Source organism: Martes martes (assembly GCF_963455335.1).
Source record: "Martes martes genome assembly, chromosome: 1".
Classification (NCBI taxonomy): domain Eukaryota; kingdom Metazoa; phylum Chordata; class Mammalia; order Carnivora; family Mustelidae; genus Martes; species Martes martes.
The window spans coordinates 45579151-45584952 of NC_137888.1; the positions used below are offsets into that span (position 1 = coordinate 45579151).

At 36.2% G+C, this 5802-nt stretch overlaps 1 pseudogene across 1 annotated transcript; it reads left to right on the forward strand.

Annotated features, from left to right (window-relative positions):
* The first annotated feature begins 2034 nt into the window (after positions 1 to 2034).
* On the forward strand, positions 2035 to 2946 carry LOC308338974 (olfactory receptor 5H2-like; annotated as a pseudogene). Its single transcript has one exon. The product of its transcript is annotated as an olfactory receptor 5H2-like (transcript).
* Positions 2947 to 5802: the final 2856 nt, after the last annotated feature.

The following is a 5802-nucleotide window of genomic DNA, read 5'->3' on the forward strand; positions in this document are numbered from 1 at the left end:
CTTCTTTCTTCTTTTTATGGCTTTCTCTCCATTTCTTTTGAAAATTTTTAATAAAGCAATATCAAGGAAAAATGTTCTATTTGTCCACCCATAGTAGACATATAACAACTGTTGTCCAAATTCTTGGAATATTCAATCTTGCTTCCCTTCTCACCGTCTTGCAATTGTTTCCCACTCACTGCTCATTATACTCTGGCCTCCACTGCATCACATGACAGAAATTGCTCTCACTAAAGCCATCTCTTAGTTTCCATGCTCAATCACACCTGTTCACTCCTTATCCTACCAGAGCATTTATTTTAGTGATTGGTACCATAATTTTCTTTGACTTTCTTGACTATCTTCCTCTCTTTGTGTTCATGACACTCATCTTGATCATTCTGCTCAGTATCCTTTCCTGGTCTCTCCCTGTCTTTATTTGTTGCCAGTCAGAACTATCAGTTTCAACAAGAAATTATTTTTTGGAATGGAACCTAACATGAAATGCTGCGAAATTAAAGGAATCTGCTGAGAAAAAATGGGCAAGAACAGAAGCAAGCATGGCCATCTGCCAATAGCAAAAATTATATTCCAACATTGACTCCACGAGGGCTGTTGTCACCACTGCTATGTGAGAATGCCACTGTTCTCATGGACAGAGTCACTGCTGTGGGTGCAGGGTGCATTTGCTGGAACCTTCATATTGTGCTTTGGCTGCCTTTGCAATTCAAATTATCTTTTGTCCTTGTCCCTTTTCCTCCCTCATTCCAAATTTCAACTCTAGTGTGAATGATGGAGAGTTGCCAAACCTACATCATGTCCCCTCACCCTAGATGTCAGGGAGATAGGAAAGTACACCGTAGCACTTTTGGGTCCTACAATGGGTGTTAGAGTTTGCTGGCATCAAAATTATATGGTAGAAAAGAGGATCAGTTTGGCTATCTAAATGTGTCATATATCTCCACTGCACTTTAATATATGTTGTCAGTTTAGTTATTCACCATTCTCTTCGCTTTATGTATTCTCCAATAGATAAGTCATACATAGCTATGCCTTCAGTCTACCCCAGTGATTTTCAATTCATGATTTTCAGTAGACTCAAACTGCAAAGTACACATGCACTGGATGTCCACAAACTGGCCACTCCATCTGAGCTCTCAATCAAATTTTGATGAGAATCTACCCAGTTGCCAAATGATGATTCCATTCTTCACTAACTAACCCTGCAATGTCAGAGGAACTGCATATTCTGAACACTTTCCATCTGTCCCTTCATCTTCCCACCAATCTCAGTGTCATCTCACATGTAGATTAGCCATGTCACATGTGTTTGGGTCACTTACAGTTCAAATAGAATACAGATTATTAGCCTTAATAATTGACTCACTAAATCAATGTCTACAGTAAAACCTCAAATCTATATTTTGCATAAAACTTTCCCCAGAATGTGTGATCTGGAGGACATTTTATGCAAATATAGATTTGATGTTTTACTATAGGTTCTGGTTTGAGAACACTGAATAGTAGTAACTTTTTTACTAGTATTCCTGACCTTAATTCCAAACTCTCTGCAGCCTATTTTCTACACCTCCATATATTCATTTTAAAAAAGAATCTACCAGTACTACTCTTTTCTCTTAGTTTCAGTGCATGTTTATTCCCTGATGAAAAATGTTCATGATCCTCCACGTGCCACTTAACTCATTTTATTATTGAGGCCCTTCAAGATCCTTTTCCCTTTACCCTACATCCAGATTCCAAACATAAAATTTCCAAATTACGCAGATCCTGTCCCATAAATTTAGGATGTACTACAATGTTCTTCATTTTTCCAATTCTGTTCATTGGTGCACATTTTAAAAATTGAAATAATTCCACTTATTTCAAAGCCCTTAAAATAGATTCCAAACAATAGAGAGGCAATACACAAAATTGAGATGGTATTCTCATGTGCATAATTTTATTTCAACTCTCCTTTCTATATTTTCTTGTTATAAATTGAGTGACTTTTCTCCAATTTATTAAATTTCATTTCAGGCAACACTCAGTGAGGATATGGAAAAGGAACATGGAAAAGGACTTGGAAATGCAACATTGCTGACAGCTTTGATTCTCACAGGACTCACATAGGAACTGCAATGGCAAATCCCCTTGTTCCTAAAGTTCTGGCTTAATTGCTCTCATATGGAATGACTCTCAGCTTCACATCCCCATGTACTTATTTCTTAGGAGTTTGGCATTTGTGGATGCTCAGATATCATCCACAGTATCCCCCAAGATGCTGGTCAATTTTTTTGCCAAAACCAAAATGATATCTCTTTCAGAATGCATGATACAATTTTTTCCTTTGCAATAAGTGTAACAGTGGAATGCTTTCTGCTGGCAACAATGGCATATGATCGCTATGAGGCCGTATGCAAACCATTACATTATCCAGTGATTTTTTCCAATACACTGTGCATCCACTTGTTAGTTTCGTAACTTTTAGGTGGCCTTCTTCACGCCATAATTCATAGCTCCTTCTTATTCATATTAACCTTCTGCAATTCCATCATAGTACAACACTTTTATTGTGACATTATACCATTGCTTAGGATTTCTTGCACTGACCCTTCTATCAATTATCTGACAGTATTTGTTTTTGCTGGGTCAATACAGATGTTCACCATTCTGATAGTTTTTGTTTCCTACACACTAGCTCTCTCTACAATTTTAAAAAAGAAGTCTCTACAAAGCATAAAGAAAGCCTTCTCTACCTGTGGAGCCAATCTCTTATCTGTCTCCTTACACTATGGTGCTCTTGTCATCATGTATGTGTGCCCTGTATCTACACAATCAGAAGACCAAGATATGATGGACTCTCTATTTTACACTATCATAATTCCTTTGTTAAATCCAATTATCTACAGTTTGAGAAATAAGAAAGTCATAGTTTCATTGAGGAAAATATTGAATAGAAATTCTTAGAATTCACATTACTATTTGTTTTCGTTTCACCAGAATGACAAACTGTACAGATTACATACTTGCGAGGTGTTGATTAGGGTTCAGTTTTTGCAGTTGCAATTGTGCTAATGTTTAAATGACTTAAGGTGAGATTACAAAACAAATATATGTATATGTAGTCAAAACAGAGAGGGAATTTTAATCAAGTGTTCATGACATAAAAATAATTTAAAAGGAAACAAAATATTTCACATGCTTGCGTGTTTCAATGTGGCTTCATAAATGCATTAAGCATTGAAATAGGGTAATTTCTTTAAAAAAGAATTTGAATGTGATATATTTGACAATCATACAGCTATGTACCCCAAAGACTCACATTACATTCATTCCACATTGGAGTAAGGGTTGTATGTGAGTGAATAGAGACCAAAAAGTATAATGAGTGATCAGATTTCAGGTTCACCTCTGCCCTTCCTTTCTTACCACTGACTCCCTACACCATTCTACTGTTATAACTGAGGTCTTCACACTAAGACTGCTCATTTCTGCCACTTGCTATAATCTCGTTACTTGTTCTACATCCTATTGATATTCTTACTTCCAAAACATTGACTAAATAATATCCCACTTCAGCAACTTTTTATGGATTGTCATATCTACCAGATTATTATATATGGCATATGTATCTAGAACTGTATATATGCATATGCATATTTTACTCATATATGTATATGTAAAAAATGAATGATATACAAAGATACCTACATACATATTATATAGATTGTATATATCCCTGGTGGATTATATATTGCTATGTGTTAATTAGTATGTTGTTGTTATAAGTAAATTTTAAAGATTTTATTTATTTATTTGAGGAAGAGAGAGCACACAGGAGTGGGGGATATGGGCAGAGGGAGAAGTGGACTCTCTACCCAGCAGGGAGCCCAATGCAGGGCTATAACCCATGACTCTGGGATCATGATCTGAGCCGATGGCAGAACCAAATGAGCTTAACCAACTGAGCCACCCAGATGCCACTGTTGTTGTTGCTGTTGTAATCTTAAAGTAGGCTCCACGCCTAGTGTGGGACCCAACACAGGGGCTGATCTAACGACCCTTAGATCAAAACCTCAGCTGAGATCAAGCGTTAGAAACCCAACTGACTGAGTCACTTTGATGCCCCTGTGTTGACTACTTTTAAACAATTTTTGCAGTTATAATTGCCCTAGTGTTAATGACTTCAGTCCTAAAGTCATTTTATTCCCATCTTTAATATCTGTGTATGTTTGTGGACATATACACTTGTTCTCCCTGGCATTACTTGAGATTCATCCCCCCAAAACCTTGATTTAACTCTGAAGTCTCCTAAAACACTCCTAATGGATTCTGTGTTATGGCGAAATGATTTAACTGAAATCCTTCTGGACTCTTTCTTCTTAGGTACACAGTTTCGTTGATACAGCTCTTTCTACAAAGAATCCTTTCTGAATTGCACCCACCTTCACTTATAATTGAAATGGGTCCTTTCTTCAAGATCTATCTTAAATTTACAGCTTCCTTGATGGATTTCCAGATTACCTCAAAGAGGTATTGTTTGAGGCATTGTACATTTCCTTTATTCTTTTAGGTCACAAATGCTCTTGTGTAATACTTAATTTTAGTTTATAAACTTCCTTAAATTACACTTTAGAAGTCGTAGTATGCTTCCAATCTTTTGCAGTGTTTAGCACAGTGGCTGAAACCCATGAGTTAGTAAACAACAATTTACAAAACATATGTAAATTGAAAATGAAAATGACAGCACAAATATTTCAAATGAAGTGAGACTGCATCACTCATTTTCATACTGTAATGAGTCTTGGGTGATTACTAGGCCTGAAGTGCCTGTGACACGCCAGTTCACCTTCTTGAACTTCTTCCAGGACAATCACAAGTATCACACACCTAAAGTGAATTATTCTTATTCTTCTTATCATGTGAATTATCCCCAGGGACAGAGTACAGCACAACTTCAGGGAGAAGCTCTTCAATTAGGAGTTTGTTTGAAGACACAAAACAGGAAAGCATTTAAAACAAATATTAATATGTATTTCTGGAGTTTCTGATCACATGATTAGACCAGGTCAACTGCTATGTGTTTGTTTCTCTGGGCAATACCTTCAAGTCCAGGGAAAGGGAGTGAATACAGCAGAGTCCAGACATTGTTACTACTTTTCACCAGAGAATCCATGTTATTGCATGGGTCTGTGGTTTAATTCTTATCGCTATATAAAATTCCCATTGTGCTGATTTTTTTCTTAAATTATCTACATTTTTGCTTGCTCATGTAACATGATGACCCAAAGACTGTATTGGCAATAAAAACAACTGGTGTGTATTTCTTTTGTAACCATAAGATCTGTTTCCCCAACTGGCTTTTTCTTTAAATGAAAAAGTTTACATCAATCCATGAGTATATGAGTGTGATGTATATACTTACTGCTCCTACATTAGGTTGGGTGCGTGTGGAATAGGATTTTGTGGTCTCAGAAACTCAGACTTCCTGGGTAGATTTCTCTTTTTCATGTCTCATCTATAGATTCCACTACCCTATGTCTCTTTTGTTAAATTTTTGACTAATTTATGCCTTTCAGAAATTCACTAAAATCCTCTGTTCACTGGTGTGTCCCCATTCTTTTTTCTATTACAGAATTTTTCATCTATGTACATCATTTTTGTCACTTCAGTGTCATGTTGGGAAAGACCAAAAATATATATCTCTGCAAAGCCCACACTTTAGACAAGTTATTCTGCAAATTTTTACAAAGTAAACTATGAAATTATGTATGTATTTCTTAATGAATATTTACATGTAGAGGATGACATCAGAATGCTAAG